General features: G+C 41.7%; 1 protein-coding gene across 24 annotated transcripts in view; it reads right to left on the bottom strand.

Annotated features, from left to right (window-relative positions):
* The window catches only part of LOC125450923 (receptor-type tyrosine-protein phosphatase delta), a 2,532,553-nt gene that overhangs the window by 1,852,978 nt on the left and 651,655 nt on the right, over positions 1–27,920 (bottom strand). For 22 of the 24 annotated variants that reach the window (XM_059644541.1, XM_059644540.1, XM_048527343.2 and 19 more), the window contains one exon: positions 21,001–21,062. The gene's annotated coding sequence lies outside the window, so the exon portion shown is untranslated. Of the gene's footprint in view, positions 1–2,190; positions 2,334–21,000; positions 21,063–27,920 lie in introns of all 24 variants that reach the window. The other 2 variants (XM_059644537.1, XM_059644538.1) reach the window with 1 other exon arrangement.

Here is a 27,920-nt window from a genome sequence, read left to right on the forward strand (position 1 = left end):
GACGATGTTGTTCCCTTTTAAATATCATCCAGTTGACTTCACATATCCTCTAAAATTGTTAAGCGTGTCACTTAAACGTACCAAACACTACAGAAAAGTCAAATAAGAATAAAACCAGACATGCTATCTGGCATTGACCTATGCAGCAGCAATGACCAAATGCTGGCTGACTTTTAAAGTGCACTGCTCTAATATCTGAGAATTTGTGTCCATCTTGGGAGAGCTGCCCCACACTAGTCAGGCAACAGCCTAGCACAGCGCTATTAATCAATTCATAGCATATGGGCAATGTTCAAGACTCATCGAGCACTAGCTCTAGCATTGGAAAATCAAAACTCAGGGGACTCTCTTTATCAGAGATAATGGGAACTGCAGATGCTGGAGATTCCAAGATAATAAAATGTGAGGCTGGATGAACACAGCAGGCCAAGCAGCATCTCAGGAGCACAAAAGCTGACGTTTCGGGCCTAGACCCTTCATCAGAGAGGGGGATGGGGGGAGGGAACTGGAATAAATAGGGAGAGAGGGGGAGGCGGACCGAAGATGGAGAGTAAAGAAGATAGGTGGAGAGAGTTCCACATTAAGCAGAGGTTCACCTGCACATCTGCCAATGTGGTATACTGCATCCACTGTACCCGGTGCGGCTTCCTCTACATTGGGGAAACCAAGCGGAGGCTTGGGGACCGCTTTGCAGAACACCTCCGCTCAGTTCGCAACAAACAACTGCACCTCCCAGTCGCAAACCATTTCCACTCCCCCTCCCATTCTCTTGATGACATGTCCATCATGGGCCTCCTGCACTGCCACAATGATGCCACCCGAAGGTTGCAGGAACAGCAACTCATATTCCGCCTGGGAACCCTGCAGCCATATGGTATCAATGTGGACTTCACCAGTTTCAAAATCTCCCCTTCCCCCACTGCATCCCTAAACCAGCCCAGTTCATCCCCTCCCCCCACTGCACCACACAACCAGCCCAGCTCTTCCCCCCCACCCACTGCATCCCAAAACCAGTCCAACCTGTCTCTGCCTCCCTAACCGGTTCTTCCTCTCACCCATCCCTTCCTCCCACCCCAAGCCGCACCCCCAGCTACCTACTAACCTCATCCCACCTCCTTGACCTGTCCGTCTTCCCTGGACTGACCTATCCCCTCCCTACCTCCCCACCTACACTCTCTCCACCTATCTTCTTTACTCTCCATCTTCGGTCCGCCTCCCCCTCTCTCCCTATTTATTCCAGTTCCCTCCCCCCATCCCCCTCTCTGATGAAGGGTCTAGGCCCGAAACGTCAGCTTTTGTGCTCCTGAGATGCTGCTTGGCCTGCTGTGTTCATCCAGCCTCACATTTTATTATCCTGGGACTCTCTTTATCCCCTTTTCCCAGACTCTGAAATGTCTCCAAGTGATATCACTGATTGGTAGCAATGGTTATACTTTATTCAGTGTAAATAAATGTGACATATGTTAATCCCTGTTAAGTCATGTCAAAGTCAGTTCGTGGTATTATGTTCTGGGTGGAAATGTGATCTCCAACTAATTATCCATTGGTCTGCCCAATGTACTTTTGCATCAGTAAATGCAATACATAAAACCTCAAAGTCTGCGCTTGCAAAATCTCTTCTTATACCTTTTCTGTTTGTACGTCAAAATCTCCAGTTAATTATTCTTACGCAGAATAATCACTACAAGAATAAAAACAAGATCAGTGTTACTGGTATGAAGATAAAACAGCTGCATAAACACATGAAGTGTTAACTGACTTGTCACATACATGTACTCTCTAACTACTCAGTTACCCGTGATATGGTTATAGATGGTGGATTTTAGGTATGCAGTTTACACGATTAGAGGCTACCTGGACAAATACATTTCATAGCACTAGTTCCATTGTCCAAATGATTATATCTAATGGTTTTTCTTTATCCAGTTGAGCACTGAGGTGATTGTTGCTTAAAGGATAGGAGATAGCCCTCATTCATATTCCTCACACATGAGGCTGCGAAGAAAGGAGGGTCCACTTGTAATCTTATAACCTTAGCTCAAACAGACATTTTTAGTGAATTCAAGAGAGGTGAGAATGAAAGTGATGAACATCAGGGCAGCATTTATTAAGAGTGGCCTTCAACAGGTTGTGCAAAATTTAACTGAATTTTGAAATATGGGAATTACAGGGAAATTTCTTTGCACTTACCATAAAGGAAGATGGTTGTGGCTGTTGAAGCCCAATTAGTTCAACCCCAGTACACTGCTACAGGAATTCCTCAGGGCACTGTTCCCGGTCCAACCATCTTCAGCTGCTTCAATAGCGTATCCACATGAGAAGTGGGGATGTTTCTGCAATGTTTAGGACCATTCACAAATTTGCAGAGACAAGCCACAACTCTTAATTGATATGCAGGCTTGGCAATATAAGTGGCAAGTAATATTTGTGACATACAAGTACCATGTAATAATCATGTCCAAGAAAAGAGTCCAAACGTTGCCCTAGCTGCTCAACTGAATTACCACTCCCACCAGCTAAACCCAAGTAGTGTCCACTGAGCAAATGATTAGCTGGGCCAGCCATAGAAATGCTATGGTTACAACATCTAGGAGGAGTCTGGGAATTTTTAAATTAAGTAGCTCACTTCTTCACTCCCCAAATCCTGTTCAACTCTACATGGCACATATCAAGATTGTGATAGAACAGTCTCCACAAAACCCAAGAAGTCCAAGATTATCCACATGAAGAGATTCACTTGGTAAAAGTCTAAACCACCACATAAAAACTCACTCTCTCCACAACAAAAAAAAATGTGGTAGCAGCCACATGTGCCATTCAGAAGATGCACTGCAGCAAATTTTCTTTGGCAGTACCTTCTTCCCATTTTTTCAAACCCATTTTTTCCAGAAAGTAGAAGTCAGAATTTCAACAGACATCACCACCTGTACATTCCCCTTTCATTTCACGCACCATGCTGACTTGGAATTATAACATTGTTCCTTCACTGTCATGAAGTAAAACTACTGGAACTCCCTCACTTACAGCACTTAGACTCTCGGATTGAAGCTGTTTAAGAAGGTAGCTACGTTCATCTTTGGGGTTACTCTGAAGAAGGTTCACTGGACTTGAAACATTAACTCTGCTTTCTCTCCACTGATCCTGCCAGACCTGCTGAGTTTCTCCAGAAATTTCTGCTTTACTTTCAGATTTCAGCAGTCATAGTTGTCTTTTATTTATAAAAGGGTATTTAGGGGTATGCAATAGCTGCTGGACTTGCAAATGATGCTCACATACCATAAACCAATAAAAGGTACTTTAGTGATGGATGTCAGGAAACTAAATACCAAAGTAAAAGCATCAGTAGCTAACAGAGCAATCAATTTAATAGGTTGAAGCAAACTAGCACAATTAGTTTTCAGAACTGAACATGCTATCATGCTAATCCAAACAGCTATGCTGCATCAATATGAAATGCATTTCTGAGTGTTTTCATAAATTATCTGACAAACTGGCCTTGTGCAGCACTGAAACCAGCACTGCTTGTGGGTCATTGCAGTTGAAACATTTCTGTAATATAACAAGATCAAAAATCTCATTTCTTATCAGTCTTTTTAATCCTTGCAACAGATTTCAACTGATAAAAGATGCTAGAAGCAAGACTACACATGGGGGTCTGTATCCCTCTGTGATCTTGATGTAAAATGTCAAGAAGTCCAAGCAAACCACAAAATTGATGGGCCAAAAATCCATACTTTCATCTACTCTTGGGGTCTTTAGTTTTATACAGTTCACAGTGAAGAAGAATTAACCAATTCAAAATATCAATTCGACTGGAAAACTGACAAGAATTCAGTTAGAAGACAATATTAAGAGAAAACAAAAGAACAGCAACAAAGCAAAGCCCAAAGGCAATTTGCTTTTTGCTATTGTGAAAATGCTTCAAGACATTAGCCAACTATACAACCTTCACTAGGTAAGTCTAATTGATTCAGTTTGACAGCAAGCTAACCCACATTGGGATTTTATAAGATGTGCTGACCTTGCTGAGTGGGAATAAAAGGTAGAAACTGCTAACTTCATGTGAGCTATGATTGCTCTCATCAGTGTAATCTCATCCAGCAATCAACAAATAATCGTTCAGTTAATATATTGTCCTGCATAATTCATAAGGATTCAGAATGAGACAACAAACTGTGTAATGGAAATGCAAATAAAGGATGCTTCCGGCATTGTTCATCACCACAAAGTCTGCTCATTATTTCATCCTTGCTTCAATCAAACAAGCTAGTAACATTTAGAATGATTTGAAATGTATGAGATCAAGCAGGGAATCAGTGAATGTTGAACAGGTTGAAGGGGCTGAATGGTCTATGTCAGTTTCTGCCAATCCAATTCAATTATGTTTCAAGGAAATTCAATTCAAAAATGGACAATGAAATAAATAAATAATCCACCCAATTCAAAACAAATCTATGAATTAAGCAGCTTATAAAATTGATAGGAAGAAAGAACGCAGCTGCTCGGCTCCCTCTTGAATGTACATAAAGAACTGGCCCCAACAGCTTCCAGTGGGAGAGAATTTCACAGGTTCACAACTCTCTGAATGAAGAAATTGTTCTTCATCTCCAGTTCTGAATGGTTTACTCCTTATTCTGAGGCTGTGATCCCTCTAGTTCTGGGCTTCAACAACATTAGTAACATTCTTCCTGCAATTAGCCTGCCCGGTCCTATCAGGATTTTATATGTTTCTATGAGATCCCTCCTCATTCTTCAAAATTCACCCTTGTTATCACATCCTCAAAAAATTCCAGAACTTTTGTCAAACATGATTTCCGTTTCATGAATCCATGCTGACTAGGACTGATTCTGTCACCATTTTCCAAATGCTCATTTATAACACCTTAATAATTGACTCCAGCATTTTCCCACCACTGATGTCAGGCTATCCAGCCTGTAAGTTCACAAACAGTTGCCCGAGGGTGGAATTGAACCCGGATCCCTGTGCTGTGAGGCAACAGTGCTAACCACTAAGCCACCATGCCACCCCAAAGTTTTAATCCCATCAATTTCCCCAATACCATTCCCCGATCAACAAAGATCTCCTTCAATTCATCCTACATGCTTGACCGTCTGTCCCCTAGCATTTCCTGAAGGCTATTTGTGTCCTCCTTTATGAAGGCAGATCCAAAGTATTTGTTCAACTAGTTCCATCTGCTTGTTGTCAATTATGAATTCACCTGATTCTAACTGCAAGGGTCCTACATTTGTCTACACTAGTCTTTCTTTTCCCTTAACATGTCCGTAGACGCTTTTGCAGTCTTTTTTTAAGTTTTCTGCAGCTTACATTCATCTTCTATTTTCCCCTTCCGAATTAAATACTCTGTCCTCCTCTTTGAATTTTATTTTTCTCCCAGTCCTCAGGTTTACTGCTTTTTCTGGGCAATTCATGTGCCTTCTCTTTGGCTTTAACACTATCCCTGATTTCCCTTGTTAGCTATGGTTGAGCCACCTTCACTACTTTACTCTTATGACAGATAGGGAAGTACAATTGTTGAATTTCATCATTGTGTTCTTTAAATGTGTGCCATTGCCTATCCACCATCAACACTTTAATCATCCTTAGCCAGCTTATCCTAGCTGATGCATGCCTCATACCATAAAAGATAGCTTTCTTTAAGGTCAGGACCCGAGTTTCAGTTTTAATTGTGTCACTTTCCATCTAAATGAAGAATTCAACCATACTATGATCACTCTTCCCCAAAGGATTTCATACCACAATTTGTTCATTAATTGTCTCGCATAACACAAGGTCAGCTTGTTCTCTTGTTGGTTCCTTGACCTAATGTTCATGAAAAATAGAAATTGTGCTGTTTAATTAGTGATCTTTATGCATTGTTTTAAACAAGTAGCTCCATCATGATGGAAGCATTTCAATGTTCCAATGCATTGCCTAAATATACAGAGGTAATTCATATGGACCATAAGTGCAGGATACAATGTTCATAGGTTAAAGGATGCTGCCACCACTCCTCATTTCTTGACTATGTTGACAAGGCTACTTGCAGCTATTTTTGAACCAACATGTACAGATATGTTATTGTACACCTCTGGGTAGGTTGGGCTTAAAACCCCACAAAATCTATTTGAATGACATCATTAGATGCACATCTCCAAGAGTGTATTAACAAGAGACACTTAACAAGAGGTAGTTTAATCCTTGATAACAAGAAGCTAGCTCACTTCTATCCTCTTAAGAGTACTCTGAAGGAGGGTCACTGGGCTCTCTTTGATTTTTCTCCACACATGCTGCCAGACCTGCTGAGTCTTTTCAGTAATTTCTGATCTGTTTCAGATTTCTAAAGATCTTTTGTTTTACTTAGACTGTTAATAAGACTACGCTGGTGAGGATCATAGAATCCCTACAGTGTAGTAAGAGGTCATTTGGCCTATCAAGTCTGCACCAATCCTCTGAAGAGCATCCCAGCCCTTCTCACTATCTCCATAACCCCACATTCACTATGGCTAGCCCACATAGCCTGCATATCCTGGACACTACAGGGCAATTTAACATGTCCAATCCACCTAACCTGTACATTTTTGGACTGCAGGAGGAATCTCGACCACCCGTTGGAAACTCGTGCAGACAAGGGGAGAACGTAGAACCTCCACAGAAACAGTCATCCGAGGAATCAAAGCTGGGTTCCTGGTGCTGTATGACTATATAAGGTGCCATAACCATTACACCACCACACCACATGTGTTACTAAGACTCTGTTACTGACACTGTTAGAGACATCAGTGATGTCTTTGCTTCCAATCAAAGTTTTTTTTCTGATCCTTCCATCTATGATTGCACGAGACCATCAGATTGAACAGTGTTCAATTCAATCCTCAAAATTAAGCCTTTTGGAGTCATTGCCTTACAGAACACCTCAGCTATTTTTTTCTGTTGTTAACCTTTATACATTAATGTATCAAGTTACATTTATCATGATGTATCTCCTCCGAAAATCTCTAACTTCCAAAATTCAGTTGGACTGGAGGTTTCTCAATTTTTCCCCAAATATATTCTCCTTGGAATTCAAGAATTAGTACATGCTTGCCTTGGCAACAATTGATTTTGATGCTGATATTGACTTGGTGCGGTCTGAAATTAGTTTCTCAGCTAGAGGGCTTTTGATCAATTAATTTTCTTTTGCACTAGAATGTTTTCTTGATAACATGGATAGCTGTCCCATAACATCACCTATGAGACCTTTCATCTCAAGAACTCAGCTTGTGGGAAATGGCTACACTGTTGAAACAAGGATTTTTTTTTTTCAACATCCTGGATTTCTGAGCAAACAATTTCTTCTTGACCACGTTGTAAATCCTTAGATGTGCATCGTCATGCATCAACGTGGGTGTCCATGGAGTTATGTAATCAATCTATTCAGACATGAACTTTCGAGCTAGTGCGATTTGAAACTGGGTCATCTGATTCTAACTATTTATTCTTAATTTTTGCGAATCTATGTTGAAGTATGTGAACTTTTCACTTCAATTTATAGATAAGATTAGATTAAGTCTTCTTCACTGGTGACCCATGTATGTTCACATCCTCAGTCATGTTACTTCAGGATGCTTGGTGTCACTGATGTTGATCATTGTTCATTGGAAGACAAAGCATTGATACATTCCACTTGAACGTGGATTGTTTCATCATGTGATAGCAAATGACAAACAAGTATTACAATTTGTTTCCCAGTTTGTGTCTGAACAATTGCAGGTGAAGACTGATCAATTACTTTGACTGAGGTTTCCTGTTCATTCGCTTCTCCCTCATTTATGCCTAGTTGTAAACTTTGCTGGTTTCTGTTATCTGAATATTTCTCAGTGATGAAAGCAGTGTTTCCCATTCCTAACTATCCTGCAATACTCTCAGATTTCACAGTAAGTTCTGGGATCTTCAGTTTCTCTTGAGAGTTCTGATTACCACTGAGTCCTGGCCGTGGACCACATGTCTCCTATATGTTCCTGGTATATCTTTTCCAGGATATCTTACCAAAGAGAAGCTGGAAAAGCAGTCTTCTGTCATACTTATCTCAGAGCACCATCATTATTTTGCAATCCAAGTGTGTGTCCTTGGCTAATTCACTGTGCTTTTGATTTAAACATCCTTCAGTTTGACACTAGTAAATGCTAGTCAGTTTTTTGCTCTTGTTGAATTTGTTTCACTTTCCTTAGTCCTGGTTCCTCAGGGTCATATGGAACATATTTCTCATGATATCATATTTAATTCACAATGGAATATCTGTTTTGGATTCTACCTTGAGCCTACAAAGCCTCATTGGAATGGTTTGACTTGTGTTCCTAACTGCTCAGCAAGTGCTTGTTCCAGTCATTGTCTGACAGACATGACAAGATTTAAATCATGGTCTGAATCTGTGCACTGTCTTTTGTAATTAGTTGAGCACCTTCTGTCTCAGGGGTGTTGAAATCAGGGCATGAAAGCAGACTTACAAGTGAGAAATTTTGATTGTAAATCATATGGGCATTTTCAAGTCTTTTAAATACTTTGCATTGTAGTGTTACATGTAGCATGGCTTTAACCTTAAGTTTTCCACCTGAAATATATAATTTACATGCAAACATGAGCTGATATCTGTAGGCTACAACTTTCGTTTCTTCAGTAAATGGCATTCAATCTGATAAGACAGTGCCACATGCCCCTGTATCAAGCTTAAAATTAATGAGATATCCACTGATATAAACAGCTTCTGGTTAAACTTGAGTGGTTTGGCTTATCAATTTTCCCCCAGAACGTATTAGCCTTTGCTCTAATGCCAGTGATCACTTTCTCATTCATATCTTTATAACCTTCTGCACATCATCTTGAAGTGATTAATAGGTTTACAGAAGTTTTCATGGTATTCAATTTCCACAACTGGGTACTTCTTGTGTTTTGGGGTTTCAGTTGTTCTATAGCACTGAGACTGACACTGAACTCCCAGTATCTGCTGTCTAGCCTACCTCTGTGGTCACTTGTTAAGTCTGTTGCAGGCTGTTTAGACCTTATAAAATAAGTAAGTTGTATTGCTCTCCTACAATAAGGTTGTTCCACTCTCAAGATAGTCTGCGTTTCTTCCCGGTGTCTACTTCTAACACATTCTGATTAGTTTTCTTCCAAGCCAACTATTCTTCCCCCCTCCCTACTTGCCTCTCTAGGTGTCACTCCAACAACACTCAAGAAGCTTGGCACCATCCAGGAAACAGCAGCCCATCTCACTGGCACCACATCCACACCCTCCACTCCCAAATTAGCTATTTTCTAAGTGCCCTACTATAACTTATTTACTCTTCATTAACAATAGCTTCTAGCATTTTCCATGTGACAGATATTAAACTGGCTGACCAGAGTTTTCTACTTTCTCTGTCTCTCTTCCATTTGGAATAAAAGAGCTTCTGTTTTGAATCTCCATGGGAATTGTTTGGGAAGTTTTAACATCTGATGGTTAATTCTCCTATCCAACTCCTGATTCTCCCACTTGCCAGCCTCCTCCTTATCTACCAACCACCCACCAGTCACCCGATGCACGTAAACACTTATTTTATCCCTTAATTCATTTGCTCTTCCTACCCATCCAACCTTGGCTTTCATTCACTGTCACTCACACTAGAAAAACCGGGCTCAGGGAACTTGGTTGAAACACAGAGCCATGTTTAAGCAGGAAATAGTTTGCATAGAGTGGAGATCAACAATGATTTTTCTTTATTGCTATTTTAGTGACAATACTGGTGAGGAGTGCCTGATGTTGAAACTAAGTTTATGATTTTCTGATTGGGATAAACCAGGCTAATTACAATAGACAGTTTTATACCTGAGATTTCCAATTTTGATTGGAGTGAGTCAGGAGACTTCATTAATAAATAAACTTACATGGTCATTACAGATTGATTGTATTGACAGACCAAAAGGAAATTTGCCTGTGTATGAGGCTGTTTTATAAAGTACCTGAAAGGCATACTTGAGGAGTTACTGCTTTCTGCTCAGTATAAAAGAAGGTTCAACAAAGACTAATTCAGTCAAATGGAATAATGAAATAAATAAGAAACATTTTTCTATTTAGCAGCTTAATCAACCTTAGCAATCATATGTTTCCATCTTTAATACAATCAAATCATAATAGGTAAGGCTGAATGAAATTTTCATATGTTATTTTACGAAATTGTAAACTTTCCTCAATATTTACTGGAACCTCCCAAACTGTACATTATGGATAAGTTGTATTTTGCATTTACATTATACTCTATAATGAGTGATCCGCATTTAATAGTCTGTTCATTCATCCTTATAAGTGTGTTAGATTGCTGAAGCCTGTGGATGGAGCTACAGGATAAATAGACCTTATATTGAGAGCTAAGTGACAGAGTCGAGTTTGAAAAGATCTTCTGCAAAGATTGTATTTGTGCGGAAACTTCTGTAAATTAATAGATGCTTTAAAGTTAAAGTTAAATGTTCACAGCAAATATACAGATGGAACAAGAATATACAACAACTGCCAACAGCATGATCATGCATATTATATAACAATGCCAGATGAATATAAAAGTTTTATTTAATGGTTAAATCAAAATTATGCAAATAAGGAAAAATAGCTAATAGCAGCCGGCTCAGAATCATTTACTACAGAACTGTTGTTTTGCGCATTCAAATAGATGCAAAATAATCTTGAAATTAATAAAATTTTTATCCTGGACACAATTTATATCTCCAAGTTCGAAAACTGACCTCAGCAATTTGAGTACTTCTGCTGCCTGATCTCAGCATTGTAGAAAACCTTCAACTGTCATTGAAAACAAAAGCTTTGAATTTGCTTTCAAAGAGGGAAGACAATTGAAAAACCAAATATTATCACCAATTTTTGTTCACTATTCCAAATAAGGGCATGCTCACTTTTTTTAAATGCATAAAGCAAAGGCTATAGCATTCTAAGGAGGCATATTTAGGTAACAGCCCAAATCAAATTGTGAACATTTTACAATGCAGTTGCCTTTCCTGAGCATCAAACAGAACATGCACACCAAACAATGCTAAATACTTGGGGGTTTAACTTGGAGAAATCAATCTGGGCTTCAAATTTAACAAACAGATTGACCTTGTTAAGTAACACCATGACAGGCAGGTAGTACTGAAGAGGTGGGGAAGCTGCAGAAAGATTTAGACAGTTTAGGAGAATGGTCCAGGAAATGGCTTAGGAAATTTTCAATGTGAGTAAATGTGAGGTTTTGCACTTTGGAAAAAAGAATACAGGCATGGACTATTTTCTAAACAGTGAGAAAATTCATAAAGCAGAAGTACAAAGGGATCTGGGAGTGTTGGTCCAGGATTCTCTAAAAGTTAACTTGCAGGTAGAGTCCATGATTAAGAAAGCAAATGTAATGTTGTCATTTGTCTCAAGAGGGTTGGAATATAAAAGCAGCAATGTGCTTCTGAGGCTTTATAAAGGTCTAGTTTGGCCCCACTTAGAATACTGTGTCCAATTTTGGGCCCCACGCCTCAGGAAGGATCTACTAGCCCTGGAGCGTGTCCAGCGGAGATTCACACGAATGATCCCTGGAACAGGAGATTTAACGTATGATGAACAGCTAAGGATCCTGGGATTGTACTCATTACAGTTTAGGAGGTTGAGGGGAGATCTAATAGAAACTTACAAGATAATGTATGGCTTAGAAGGGGTGGACGCGAGGAAGTTGTTTCCGTTAGGCGAGGAGACTAGAACCCGTGGGTACAGCCTTAAAATTAGAGGGGGTAAATTTAAAAAGGAAATGAGACGACATTTCTTCAGCCAGAGAGTGGTGGGCTTGTGGAATTCATTGCCACGGAGTGCGGTGGAGGCCGGGATGTTAGATGCCTTCAAGGCAGAGATCGACAAATTCTTGATCTCAAAAGGAATCAAGGGCTACGGGGAGAGTGCAGGGAAGTGGAGCTGAAATGCCCATCAGCCATGATTTAAATGGCGGAGTAGACCTGATGGGCCAAATGGCCTTACTTCCACTCCTATGTCTTACGGTCTTATGCCAAGGACTTTAACTACAAGGTTTTTAAATTATTTCTTTTACTGAATTTTAGCACAGTTTCATTCACAGATTCAACTTCACAAACACTTAACATGATAAATCAAATTCAGCCCATACCACTTTAATGGAGGCATCAACTCATTTAATCTAAGTGGGTTAGTGCCCCTGGTAATATAGCAGAAAGAAGAATTTGACATGAATACTTCAGTGCTTGTATCACGTTTCCCAGGATAATTTTCAAAATAGAATATTAGGCTATCTAGAGTTTGCAGGTTACTAATATATTTAAATTACAGAAAAAATCTTGCTTTGATTATAACAAATCTCACATTAAGGCAAATCAATGTATACATATTAGTTGCATTTGATTTCATTCTCATAGCTGAGTAGAGAAATGTACCAGACAATTTGTACACAGCAACATCCCATAAAGAATGGCAAGATGAATGACTAGACAGTTAGTTTTAGTGAATTTGGTTGATAGGTTGCTAGTTGAGACATCACGGGAAGCAAATAAGATAATCTCACATTACATTTGAATGTTAGAAGCTCTGTCTCCTGAATTCTGCACAACCCTTCATTCTAATCACACCAAAAAAGGATGTTCGATGCTTGTTGGGCTGAATTGTGAATAATCTCTGACACTCCCTCATGAAGTGCTCATGAGGCTATTTACTGCCTGGTACAAATGGTTGGAATGCGCATGAAAGCTGAATCATTTTGTGGCAGTGGAAATATGAACCATGCTGCAGAACCCCAATTTTCCTAAAAGACCGAAAGAACTCCAAAAACCCCTGCCTGATTCAGACGAGTCACTTGGCCACTTTTCTAAATATATTGCACAATTAAAGGAGTGCAGCACTGGAGTGGTAATAAGGGTGGAAATGTATCCTCAAGTCATTACTCTATCTGGTTGACTAAGCGAACATCATTGCTTTACAGAGCTTGTGTATGCAGCTTTTGGTACCTCACAAAAAATGTGCTACAAATGAAGACAATCGTACCACAAACATATATACTATTTAGGTTATGTTGCCTTTTCAAACCTAAAACATATCACCAGACATTACAGTGGACATCATTACTTTCCTGATTACATGATTTACTGCCATGGCACTTTCTGTCCATGGGAAAATAAGCGAACATAGAACTAGATGTGCAAAGCAATCTACAGCCAACAATCTGTAATTAATTCTGTCTGGCAAACAAACCATTGAGTTGTTGTGGCAAATATTTGCCAGATGTGCATGAAGAACAGAGGACACATTTGCAGTATGTCAAAAAGTATTCTAGGCACATTTACAAAAGAAAAATATGTTTATGAGACATATCTCAGGTCTAGTCATTTCGCGTTCAAGGTAAAGAAAAGGTTTTAAAGCATCAGCACTTTTAGGGTGGCTGCAACTCTTAGACTGCTTACAATGCTTTATGATCACAGGAAGACTGAGGAATGTTTGATTTTTTGTATTTGCTGTTAGTTTTACATCACGGCCAATTAGTAAGCTTGAAAATAAATCACTAAAGTTCCCTGCCCTATTAAAAATGAGGCTTTAGTAAATTGCTTTAGATAAGAAACCACCTGACCTTTTATTTTAATTTGCCTAAAATAAATATTTGAAAAATATATTTCTAAATTAATGTTCCTGCTGATTTAATTCACTAATGCAAGCAGCTTATTGTGCTGTGGCTGGTATTCAGCCCAAGGAAATAAAGTAAATGAATAATTATTTTATCGTAATCATTAATTAATGGAATGCACACTCAATATATTCCACTTGAAGATCTTCCCGCTTCACTTTTAAAAGTAATTCTAACGTTCTGAAGCAACAGCTTAGGTGTTGCAACCAAAAGAACTATAGAACAGGCGAAGGAGTAAGCCATATTTAAGCCCGCTCCTCTATTTAATGACAGCATGGATAATCCTTGACCTGAATTCCTTTTTTTCTGGCCTGATTCCCAGCCATTGTTTGATTCTCTTTGAGACCAAAAAACCAATTGATGTCAACATCAGATATATGCAACAACTAAACATCCACAGCCCGGGGATGCAGAGTTTTTAAGCTTCACAATTCTCTAATTGAAGGAACTTCTCCTCGAGTCAATCCAAAAAGTCATTCACTTAACATGAAAACAAGTTCCAGTTTTAAACGGTGATAATGGCAGATGTTGGAGAATCCAAGATAACAAAGTGTGGAGCTGGATGAACACAGCAGGCCAAGCAGCATCTTAGGAGCTCAAAAGCTGACGTTTCGGGCCTAAACCCTTCTTCAGAGAGAGGGATGGGGAGAGGGAACTGGAATAAATAGGGAGAGAGGGGGAGGTGGACCGAAGATGGAGAGAAAAGAAGATAGGTAGAGAGGAGAGTATAGGTGAGGAGGTAGGAAGGGGATAGGTCAGTCCAGGGAAGACGGACAGGTCAAGGAGGCGGGATGAGGTGGTAGGTAGGAAATGGAGGTGCGGCCTGAGGTGGGAGCAAGGGATGGGTGAGAGGAAGAAGAGGTTAGGGAAGCGGAGACAGGCTGAGCTGGTTTTGGGATGCAGTGGGTAGAGGGGAAGAACTGGGCTGGTTTTGGGATGCGGTGGGGGAAGGGGAGATTTTGAAGCTTGTGAAGTCCACATTGATACCATTGGGCTGCAGGGTTCCCAAGTGGAATATGAGTTGCTGTTCTTGCAACCTTAGGGTGGCATCATCACTGCAGGAGGCCCGTGATGGACATGTCGTCTGAGGAATGGGAGGGGGTGTTAAAATGGTTCGCGGCTGGGAGTTGCAGTTGTTTGTTGTGAAATGAGCAGAGGTGTTCTGCAAAGCAGTCCCCAAGCCTCCACTTGGTTTCCCCAATGTAGAGGAAGCCACACCGGGTACAATGGATACAATATACCACATTGGCAGATGTGCAGGTCAACATCTGCTTGACATGGAAGATCATCTTGGGGCCTGGGATGGGGGTGAGGGAGGAGGTGTGGGGGCAAGTGTAGCACTTCCTGCGGTTGCAGGGGAAGGTGCCGAGTGTGGTGGGGTTGGAGGGGAGTTTGGAGCGGACAAGGGAGTCACAGAGAGAATGGTCTCTCCGGAAGGCAGACAAGGGTGGGGATGGAAAAATAGCTTAGGTGGTGGGGTCGGATAGGGTTACCCAGCCGTTAAGGTCGGTATGCAATTTGTTTATGCTCAGAGTATTAATTATCTGGAATGCACTGACAATGGAGGTGATAGAGGCAATAACAATGTTTAAAAGGCATCTTGACAGATACATGAATAGGCAGGAAATAGATTGATATTGACTGCGTGGAGGCAACAGGTTTTCAGTTTCAAAAGACATCATGCATCAATATATGCTTGATAGCCTGAAGGACCTGTTCCTGTGCTGCACTGTGCTTTGTTCTTTCATTCCATTATTTTCCTCCCAGTTATCTGCAAATTAATGGAGGGGTTCATTAAGAGTACTCCAAGTGGCACTTCTTTAGAAAAAATTATTTGTGGGTGTGTCACTGGTTAGATCAGCATTTATTGCCCAGAGCACACTTCAGAGTCAAAAACATCGTGAACCTGGAGTCACAGACCAGATGAGTTAAAGGTGGCAGGTTTCTTTTCTAAAAGGGCATCAATGAACCAGACTGTCTTTATGACAATTAATACTGTTTACATGTTGCAACTGAGCTTGCTTTTCATCCCAGATTTTTCTTGAATTCAAATGTCAAAATCTGTCATGGCTGCATTTGAAAGCATTTCTCATGGACAAAACTTGGGGTTCTGGAGTTCTAGGCCAGTTACATTACCATTACACCACCATCTTCCTTAAGCAGTAACATGCTCAAAGGTGCTCAGTTTGTGTTCCACTAGTGCCAACTGAAGCAGCATTGTGCTGCCTACTCTCAGTGACATTTTTAAGACAGTGGCTCTCAACTGCACCAGTTGAAGCTTCTGTCTCCATACTGTAACCCATTGCCCTGTTTCTCACCGGTAGCCCTCTTGCCATGGTATCTGCAAGACTTTGCCCTCACCCAATCATCAATATCCAAACATGGAAAGTTGTGACCCATCAATTCACTCTTCCTCATTACACAGTATTAGTAGTGTCTACCTTTCCCACTGGTGCTGCCAATGCACCTACCTTCAGCCTACTAGCCAGCTACGAAACAACTGTAGGACAGACCCCCTTTTCCAGTCAGGGTGAGGGGTGGAAATGGTTTTGTGGGGTAGTGGAGGGGTGGGAGGTGGAAGGTAGACAGAGTGGACTGTTTGAATCCACTGGAGAATTTGACCCATCAATGCTGTCATGCACAGAGCAAAGGATGTTTGCAGCAGAATGTCAAGTGGGTAAAGGACCGTGTCTACCAACTTCAGAATATGCCCACTGATGAACATGATTTGAGGCTGAATCAAGTGAAGGATAAAGTGACAGATCTTAGGTACTGAATTGGAAAACCTAGAAATTACACATGGTGACACATGTCTGTAGCTATGATGCAGGTAGTTCATAGAATCATACCATTTGGCCCAATAGGACCACACTGCCCTTCCAAACAGAATCCCTCCCAGACCCGTTCCCATACCCGTGCATTTCCCATGTCTAACCCACACATCCCTGGGCACTATGGGCAATTTAGCATGGCCAATCCACCTACACTGCACATCTTTGGACTGTGGGAGGAAACCGGAGCACCCAGAGGAAATCCACACAGACACGGGAGAATGTGTAAACTCCACACAGATAGTCGTCCAAGGATGGAATCGAACCCGGGTCCCTGGTGCTGTGAGGCAGCAGTGCTGCCCGCTGGGCCACCATGTCACCCCGAGGTAGTTGTGGTTGTCTAAGGTGTCTTTGTTTCAACGATGACAAAGTGAATCTACTTTTGTCCTGTACAATTTCCATTCTAACTAATTTTAATTTGCATGACATCAGTTTTGACTTGTGTGAAAGTAAAATATCTCAAAAATGTAATCTTGTTGGCAAAATCTTTCATTTGGGAGTTATTTAGGTATTTCAGTTCAGGGTTCCCCAACAAGGATTGGAACAATGGTACACAATGAGCATTACAGTTGCAGGTATTGTTGAATCGCAGGCAGATGAGACAGTTGGTGCTGAAAGAGACAGTTCAGCCCACCGTGTATCTCTAGCTCTTCGAATGAACACCATTACCGAGGTATATAATTTTGAATACAAATTACACCTTCCTAAAGAAAGAGAAGATTTATATATGACATGGTTTATTTTTAAATATGATTTAACATTTCTTATAGATATGCTTCATTTTTAAAGATTCTTTTTAAATAATTGAGTAGATTTTTCAAAAATGAACGTCAGTTAATTCCAGTAAACATGTACCTCAATGAAGGAAAATATCATGGAATTGAGAAAAATAATATTTGAGCAATTTATTGCTTTGTAGGACTGGATAATTCATAAATGATTACTATTACTATTAGACCATAAGAAATATGAACTGAAGCAGTCCATTCAGCCCATCAAGCTTGCTCTGCCAATTAAATCGGTTCACAGTTAAATAGGTAAAATATGGATATTCCTCATGCCCACTTTCTTGAATTTTCCCATTAACTTGATTCACTTATGATCAAGATTTTATCTTGGCCTTAAATGTTCACAAAGACTCGGCCCCACAGCTCTCTGCAGCAAAGAGTTCCAGAGACTCTCATTTCTCAGAGAATAAATTACTCCTCATCTCAGTATTAAATTAGTGCACCTTTATTCTGAGACTATACCCTCTGGCCCACGACTTTCCCCTGAGGGGAAGCTTCCTCTCAGCATTTACTACATCAAACATCTTAAGAATCTTATATGTTTCAATGAGTTAACCTCTAAGTCTCCTGAACTCCAATGAGTAGCGTCCTATCTTATTTAACCTTTGCTCATAAGACAATTCCTCCTTTCCAGAGATTATCACAGTGAACCTTCTCTGAACTGTCACCAATGAAATTATATCTTTCCTGAAATAAAGGGACAAAAACTGCTCACAGCGCTCCAAATGTGGTCTCACCAGCACCGAGCACAATTGCAGTAAGACTTCCACATTCTTATACTCCGACCTCTTTGAAATAAGGGCCATAATTCCATTGACCTTCCTGATTACGTACTGCTTTTGTGCTAGCTTTCAGTGTTTTATGCATAAGTACCCCTTTATTCCCTCTGTTCTTTTGTTCATTTTGGAAAGGGGAATGATTTCATATTTTCCATATTATACTTGATTTGTCAACTGTTTGCCCGCTTACTTAATCTGTCAATGTCACTCTGTAAATTGTTTCTATTCCTCTTGCCTTTTCACCCATTTTTGTATCATCTGCAATTTAGCGATAGTACATTTGCTCCCGTCCTAGAAGTCAGTAATACAAACTGTAAACAGCTGCAGTCCAAACATTGATCCCTATAGAACCCCAATGGTTATAGATGGTACTGAAAACGAACTCTTACTCCACTTGCTGTTTCCTGGCTATGAGCCAATTTTCTTTCCACAATAATTTACCACAAACATCATGGGCTGCCATTGTATAACTTTACCTTTTGTGAAGTATCTTACCTTCTGGAAATCCAAATACAACATGTCTACTAGATTTTCTCTGTTTACTCTGGTTGAGACATCCTTGAGAAACTCTAATGACTTCATCAGACAGCATTTCCCTCTCATGAAGCCAAGCCAACTCTGCCTGATTAGATTATGATTTTCCGAATATTCAGCTATTATGTCCTTCATAATTGATTGCACCATTCTTACAATAATGGGTTTTAAGTTAATGGGCTGATAATTATCTGCTTTCGCCTCCCACCCTTTTTGAATAGTGGTGTTTTATTGATAGTTACGGAAGCATACGAGGGATTCGTTAACTTTGTATCTCCTTCATTATTCAAATGTACTTAAATTTAGTGGGGCCATAGTAGAGTTTATTTTTATAAATAGCTGTTTTGCGGAAATAAAGTTTCTTAAAAAGTGACAATGCTGTGGACACGCAAAATGTACTCATCACAATTTGGATCTCTGATGCAGGTCTTTTCCTGATTGCTTTTGTGTAACTTAGAAGAAATAAATCTGGGGGCAGATTAAGGACATGTGCTTGCAATAAGCCTTCCTTATTTTTGAACATGAGACTACGAACCACATAAATAATAGAATCGATTTTATTGAAATATTCATCTTGACTTTATAGGGGAGAGTTTCTTAGGTGAGCTGGTGACTTTTGAATAAGAAACTCAGACGTTCAAGCATTCCACATCCTTTTTGTAAGTCAGAGAATTTCTCTGGAAAGAAGCATTTGATCCATCTAGTCTGCACTGATCCTCCAAACAACATCTCACTCAAACCCAGGCCCAAACTCTAACTCCATAACTCAGCCTTTACCATGGCTAATGCACCAAACCATGCACATCACTGGACACTACAGGGAAATTTAGCATGGCCAATCCACTTAACCTGCACATCTTTGAACAATGGGAGGAAACCGGAGCACCCACAAGATACCCTCAAAGACAGAGGCAGAACATACAAACTCCACACAAATAGCTCCAAAGGCTGAGTCGCACCCGGGTTCCTGGAGCTGTAAGGCAGCAGTGCCAGCTACTCTGCCACTATGCCGTCATTCTGACTCTCAGCCTGTAAATTGGGCTGACAGATGAGTCTTCCAGAGAAGAGGTTATCCATCTAGTCTGAAGTAGGCTGCAGATAGAGAGCCTGGAACTGCTATTGGGAGCTTGGCTCATGGAGTACAGGGATCTTCTCCTGAGGCAGAGGCATAATTCCCAATGCCATAGGGTGAGGGAAGGCTCTAGCCGCTCATGTGAGGTAAGGGGTAGGAGGGATCGAAGAAATCTGATCTCATGATGTAAACTTGGAGGTCTCCAGGGAAGTATTTCTGTTCTTACTGGCCCACAGGCAATGTTATAAAGAAACATACATTCTCCCTAAAACTGCTCCCATCCACTTGTTTGTTAGGCTTCCCCTAAACTCAGAAAACACAGATCCTCAGCCAATGTCAGTAAAGCAGGCTTAAACTTTAAGTTTCATTGAAATAACAAGTCTTCTAATTCAACTTTTCAAGATTGAGCTAGCTTAAAGGCTATACTTGAAGTTTTGAAAATTTTAACAGCTCACCAACTCCAAGCAACCTATTTTTCAGGATTAAAATTAAATCCTGTATTTTACTATGGTATTGCTTTACGTCTTATATCATAAGTGTTGTTGCAAGTTTGTTAAAAGCTGTTGTAAATGTGGTCTCAAAGACTAAGTACTTAATTGCATTTCACAACTCAAATAAGGCATTAGTACCTTGTAGCTGAGTCACTATAATGTAAAGTGTCACCAGATAATTAAATGCTAATTATCTATGTGATTTCATTTTATAACCAATTTAAATGTTCTTTGCCATTTCAGCCCAGGAATGCTGATGCTGATAATAGCAAATGAACACTGAAAATATCTATATGATATTATTCTGCTGAATATTACAACTCAGCTTTTAAACTAACAACATCCTAAACATCGATAACAAAATGTGGAGCTGGATGAACACAGCAGACCAAGCAGCATCTTAGGACCACAAAAGCTGACGTTTCGGGCCTAGACCCTCCATCAGATAGGGCTCTCTGATGAAGGGTCAAGGCACGAAACGTCAGCTTTTGTGCTCCTAAGATGCTGCTTGGCCTGCTGTGTTCATCCAGCTCCAGACTTTGTTATCTTGGATTCTCCAGCATCTGCAGTTCCCATTATCTCTGATCACAACATCCGAAACATCTCCTGGTTTAATGTCAGAGAGAATATAATTGGTGTGTCTGCTGTGTTGTTTGACGTAAGATGAAAGGTCAGTTAACAACTGATGCAAACGTCGGTAGCTTTACTTCAGGAGACCTGGAAGTTCCTTTGAAAATACTCATTGACAGAGTGGCAGCTCTTCATTTGTTGCACATGAAATGTCATCAGAAATGAAAATTCAACAATGAAAAACCTTGAACTCACTTTGAGTTTATTGACGTCCTCAAAATCTGTCTGTGAGGCCTGCCAAAACAGTCATGGTGCAGCTGTTGAAAAAGGAAAAAGAAATAAACATGAATAAGGATTTATGCCTTTTTGATTCATTCTATGATGGGAATTACCTTTTGCACACAACTTAGTTTTGAAAGAGATGGTTCACCTTCTCATACCAATGCAAAGTGGCAATTGTTGAAACTTGTTTTGTGATTGTAAATTTTGAATTGTTTGAATCACTGGTAAAACTCTCATCTATGAATCAGGGCGTTGATGGTTCTAGCATAATGAGCTATGAGCACATATCTGAGGGTAATAATTCTGAGAAACACTGATATTGATCCTCTAGGCAGAACAAACAGCAGGTAATCTACCTTCAGCATTCCTGCACATTTGGCCCCCCATTGAGCTTGTTTAAGGTACACAATAATGCAAATTCTTATTTTTCTTTCATTTTGGAAGAACTCCAAATTTCTCACCAGTGTATTGCTGATATTTAACATGAACAGACAAGTGGAGCACAGTTCATTCATTGTTCATACTGGAAATGAAAAGGAAGCAATCATTTTTTTAACAGCAGGACTGGAAGAACTTGCTCAATGATGAAGGAGAAGGAGACAAATTATCTCACACAAAGTACCTATACTAAACAAGTACAATTTGAAGGGAGATAACAAAGCGTGGAGCTGGATGAACACAGCAGGCCAAGCAGCATCTCAGGAGCACAAAACCTGACGTTTCGGGCCTAGACCCTTCATCAGAGAGGGGGATGGGGAGAGGGAACTGGAATAAATAGGGAGAGAGGGGGAGGCGGACGGAAGATGGAGAGAAAAGAAGATGGGTAGAGAGGAGAGTGTAGGCAAGGAGGTAGGGAGGGGATAGGTCAGTCCAGGGAAGACGGACAGGTCAAGGAGGTGGTATGAGGTGGTAGGTAGGAAATGGAGGTGCGGCTTGAGGTGGGAGGAAGGGATGGGTGAGAGGAAGAAGAGGTTGGGGAAGCGGACACAGGCTGGGCTGGTTTTGGGATGCAGTGGGTGGAGGGGAGATTTTGAAGCTTGTGAAGTCCACATTGAAACCATTGGGCTGCAGGGTTCCCAAGCGGAATATGAGTTGCTGTTCTTGCAACCTTCGAGTGGTATCATTGTGGCACTGCAGGAGGCCCATGTTGGACATGTCGTCTGAGGAATAGGAGGGGGAGTTAAAATGGTTTGCGACTGGGAGGTGCAGTTGTTTGTTGTGAAATGAGTGGAGGTGTTCTGCACAGCGGTCCCCAAGCCTCCGCTTGGTTTCCCCAAGGTAGAGGAAGCCACACCGGGTACAATGGATACAATATACCACATTGGCAGATGTGCAGGTGAACATCTGCTTAATATGGAAGGTCATCTTGGGACCTGGGATGGGGGTGAGGGAGGAGGTGTGGAGGTAAGTGTAGCACTTCCTGCAGTTGCAGGGGAAGGTGCCAGATGTGGTGAGGTTGGAGGGGAGTGTGGAGTGGACAAGGGAGTCACGGAGAGAGTGGTCTCTCCGGAAGGCAGGCAAGGGTGGGGATGGAAAAATGGCTTGGGTGGTGAGGTCGGATTGTAGATGGCGGAAGTGTCGGAGGATGATACGTTGTATCCGGAGGTTAGTGGGGTGGTAGGTGAGAATGAGGAGGATCCTTGGGGGCGGGTGTGGCAGGGGCGGGGTGTGAGGGATGTGTTGCGGGAAATGCGGGAGACGTGGTCAAGGGTGTACTCGACCACTGCGGGGGGAAAGTTGTGGTCCTTGAAGAACGTGGACATCTGGGATGTGCGGGAGTGGAATGCCTCATCTTGGGAGCAGATGCAGCGGAGGCGGAGGAATTGGGAACAGGGGATGGAATTTTTGTCGGAGGGTAGGTGGGAGGAGGTGTATTCTAGTAGCTGTGGGAGTCAGTGGGCGTGTAATGGACATCAGTTTCTAGCTGCTTACCTCAGATGGAGACTGAGAGGTCCAGGAAGGTGAGGGATATGTTGGAGATGGCCCAGGTGAACGTGAGTTTGGAACGGAAGGTGTTGGTGAAGTGGATGAACTGTTCGAGCTCCTCTGGGGAGAAGAGGCGGGCGCCGATACAGTCATCACTGTAACGGAGGAAGAGGTGGGGTTTGGGGCCTGTGAAGATGCAGAAGAGGAACTGTTCCACGTAACCTACAAAGAGGCAGGCATAGCTTGGGCCCATGCGGGTACCCATGGCCATCCCCTTTGTCTGTAGGAAATGGGAAGAATCGAAAGAGAAGTTGTTGAGGGTGAGGATGTGTTCGGCTAGGTGGATGAGGGTGTCGGTCCATCCCCTATTCCCAATTCCTCCGCCTCTGCCGCATCTGCTCCCAGGATGAGGCATTCCACTCCCGTACATCCCACATGTCCACGTTCTTCACCACCACCCAAGTTATTCTTCCATCCCCACCTTGTCTACCTTCTGGAGAGACCACTCTCTCCACAACTCTCTTGTCCGCTCCAAACTCCCCTCCAACCCCACCACACTCGGCACCTTCCCCTGCAACCGCAGCAAGTGCAACACTTGCCCCCACACCTCCTCCCTCACCCCTATCCCAGGCCCCAAGATGATCTTCCATGTCAAGCAGATGTTGACCTGCACATCTGCCAATGTGGTATATTGTATCCATTGTACCCGGTGTGGCTTCCTCTACATTGGGGAAACCAAGCGGAGGCTTGGGGAACGCTTTGCAGAACACCTCCGCTCGTTTCTCAACAAACAACTGCACCTCCCAGTTGCAAACCATTTTTAACTCCCCCTCCCATTCCGCAGACGACGTGTCCATCATGGGCCTCCTGCAGTGCCACAATGAAGCCACCCGAAGGTTGCAAGAACAGCAACTCTTATTCCGCTTGGGAACCCTGAAGCCCACTGGTATCAATGTGGACTTCACAAGCTTCAAAATCTCCCCTTCCCCCACGGCATCCCATAACCAGCCCAGTTCTTCCCCTCCGCCCACTGCATCACAAAACCAGCCCAGCTCATCCCCTCCACCCACTGCATCCCAAAACCAGCCCAGCCTGTCGCTGCTTCCCCAACTCCTTTTTCTCTCACCCATCCCTTGCTCCCACCTCAAGCTGCACCTCCATTTCCTACCTACCACCTCATCCCGCCTCCTTGACCTGCCTGTCTTCCCTGGACTGGCCTATCCCCTCCCTACCTCCTCACCTATACTCTCCTCTCTACCTATCTTCTTTTCTCTCCATCTTCGGTCCACCTCCCCCTCTCTCCCTATTTATTCCAGTTCCCTCTCCCCATCCACCTCTCTGATGAAGGTTCTCGGCCCGAAACGTCAGCTTTTGTGCTCCTGAGGTGCTGTTTGGCCTGCTGTGTTCATCCAGCTCCACACTTTGTTATCTTGGATTCTCCAGCATCTGCAGTTCCCATTACCACTGATACAAATTGAAGGTACATTTGTTTGATTACTCTTGTTTAAGACACTTAACTTGAATACTTGATGGTTTCTGCTAGTCAGTACTACCAGTGAAATGGTAAGTGTGCTCAAAAACAGAAAATTGACATAAACACATTTATAATATCATTTTATACTGTAAGCAGATCAATCCTTCTTCAGATAGTTTAGAAGACTTAAGAATGAACATGCCTAGTTTTAGTATTTGGAAATTACACAATAAAAATTCTGTCCCAATGTTAAAAGGGTTTTATTTTTCGTAATTGCTATCTGTAGCGGGACATAAACTTATTCCAATAAAGTAGCTGACAGGAATGTCAAAGACTAGTTTCAACATTGTATGATAGTATTACCAACAGGAACTTTCAATTTTACACTTAAATGCTGGATGGTTCTTGAATTGTGCATAATAGTTGGAGGCATTTGTAGCAGCAAGAAATTACAACGTTAAAGGAGTTACAGAAATATGACCACTTGCAAAGATGAGAATAAATTTAAAAAGAATGTTACAGGCTAGTCAGAGAAAAGGTGAAGCTGCAGGTGAATAACGCAATGGCCTTATCTACAGCTTATGGTCTACAGCATTTTAAAAAGAAGGACCTCTCAGGCTAAGTCAGCCTGAGCAATAAATGCCAATGGTGTCACAGCATCCTATGGATGCTTCCAATTCAAACTACATGTAAAACTCGAGAACATTCCACAGACAGGCCAGTACATAGGCATGCAAAGCAACTCGTTAAGACTTCCAAATTTCTTTATCTGTTTGCACTGTGCAGATAAGTAAGGCCCATGCCCATATGCAATACGATGTGAGCAACAAAAACAAAGTTGCTGGAAAAGCTCAGCAGGTCTGGCAGCATCTGTGAAGGAAAAAAAAACAGTTAACGTTTTGGGTCCAGTGACCCTTCCTCAGAACGGCTTCTGTTCTCAGAACAGTTCTGAGGAAGGGTCACTGGACCTGAAACATTAATTCTGTTTGTTTCCTTCATAGTTGCTGCCAAACCGGCTGAGCTTTTCCAGCAACTTTGTTTTTGTTTCTGATTTACAGCATCCACAGTTCTTTCATTTTTTAAGATGTAAACAATATCCATTTGACAAGTAATGTTCACACCATCTAAGTGCTCAGCAATAACTAGCTCAAATGCCAGCCTTACTACTTCTCCATATATTGCAATGACTAACCTGTAAATCCTGGGAGAAGGTACGGTCAAAGATCAGACACTCAAGTAGAAAAGCCAAGCGAGCGCTGAGACAACTAGAACAATTCAGCAGCTAAGTGTTACTGTGGTGGGTGGCTCACTTCACAACTCTCCAAAATCTTACCACCACCTCAAAAAGCTAACAGTTGGAAGTGAGATAGTCTACTTGTCATATGCCAAGATGGACATGATTGACATGTCTGACGAAGCTCACCATCCTGTGGGACATTGCAGTATTCCAGATTGACAGCCTATCCATCAACTAAAATATCCAAATTCTCAACCAGGAGACCAAATAGTCAAAATGTTTAGTAATTGCAGTAAACACCATAGCAACAAACAAAAGCTTCCTCTACAAAGCTCCCAAGCCCACAAATCCTACCACCTCATAAGACAAAAGTAGCATGTGCACGTGATCAACATCATCTTAACCTTGCCCTCCAAGTCCATAAACCATTTGGCTCAGACCTTACATTATTGTTTCTTCGTTTTGACATGAAAACCGTAATCCTTCTATCTTAGCAGCGCTGTGGCATTATCTATGGCTTATTGTCTGCAGCATTTTAAAAAGAAGGACCTCTCAGGCTAAGTCAGCCTAAGCAATAAATGCCACTGGTGTCAGCATCCTATGGATGCTTCCAATTAAAACTACATTTATAACTCAAGAACATTCCACGGACAGGCCAGTACATTGGCATGCAAAGCAACTCATTAAGACTTACAAATTTCTTTAAATTAGGGTAAAACTCCTTAATGTACTTAGAGTACTGATCAGAGAACCAAATGCTCAGACATCATCTGAAAGAGCTTTCCTCAGGCAAATGTAGTCCAGAAGAAAGCATTATTAACTGCAAATAGAAACACATTATAAAAATTGGAATTGCACAAAGCACTTCAGATATGTTGAATTGACTCCAGTGTGGCTCCAGATAAAGATGCCATTACCACAGTGGAGAAACAGTAGTTCTCTCCTGAATTCGGACAGAAACATCTCACTAAATTCTCAGAATTAGCAAGAACTGTAGATGCTGGAGTCGAAGACAATACAGTGTAGAGCTGGAGCAACACAACAGGCCAGGCAGCATCAGCGGAGCAGGAGAATTGACATTTTGGGCTGGGCTGTTCATCAGAAGTGGGGAGGAGGAAGGGAGCTAGGAAATAGAGAGAGGAGGGGTGGGGCAGGGGAAAGTAGGTGGGATGGTGACAGGTGAATGCAGGTAGGGAGGGATGGGGTTTGGTCAGTGGGATGGGTAGGGCAAATAGATGGGAGAGAAGATGGACATGTTGTGTCAGGCCAAGGTGGTGAGGTTGAGATGCAGGGTTGGACATGGGATGAGGCCAGGGTGAAGAGATTTCAATGTGGCGAATTCAACGTTTAGGCCGTCGGGCTGTTGGCTCCCGAGGCAAAACATGAGGTGTTGCTCCTCCAGTTTGTAGGTGGTGTCATTGCGACACTGGAGCCATAACTTGTCCATTTTCTCTCCCAGATAACAAAGTGTGGAGCTGGATGAATACAGCAGGCCAAGCAGCATCTCAGGAGCACAAAAGCTGACATTTCGGGCCTAGACCCTTGCTCCTGAGATGCTGCTTGGCCTGCTGTGTTCCTCTAGCTCCACACTTGTCTTGATGAATTCTGAAGATTTTTATCTAGGAATTTAAGGTAAAAATGCTACTCCAAATGTTGGTGGATGTCTTATTTATTTTTCTGTAATGATCCTTGAAGTTTCTACCAGAAACATGATTCCAACATGATTCAAATGTTGGAATCTAAATCTGTATTAGGCTGACACATTCTCATCGACATGCACCTAAACTGTGGTTTATGGTTCCCAACTTTTCTTCCCTGATTTTGTCTCAGTAACATTGCTGTAGTACTCCAAAGTCTTTTGCTGAATCCTTCAATTTTTTATTGATGGACTTCTCTCGTACTCATTCCGATTAGCAGATTTCTTGCTCTGTCTTCTCCTCAACTCAATCACATGAATGTTTGTTCACAACTTTTAACATTAGCAGAAACAGAGAACTAGGTAGTCATGGGTCACGTGCTGTTTGTACTCATGACACAACTTTTCCTTCCGCCGCTAGGCTGATGGTTGATCAGTGACTGTTGGTCTTTTTCATCTGTGGAAATTGAAAATTCTGCCCAATAAACACTTTAACGAGATTGACTAAATGTGAGCCTTGTGTTTTACCAAAAGTTTATTTTAAAGTTTTCAAGAAGATTTGTAGCTTGGATTGTGGATAAGGTTGCAGACATGCTCGCCAAGCCATTGCTTTTGGTTGC

The sequence above is a fragment of the Stegostoma tigrinum genome, chromosome 3 (genome assembly GCF_030684315.1).
Source record: "Stegostoma tigrinum isolate sSteTig4 chromosome 3, sSteTig4.hap1, whole genome shotgun sequence".
Taxonomy (NCBI): domain Eukaryota; kingdom Metazoa; phylum Chordata; class Chondrichthyes; order Orectolobiformes; family Stegostomatidae; genus Stegostoma; species Stegostoma tigrinum.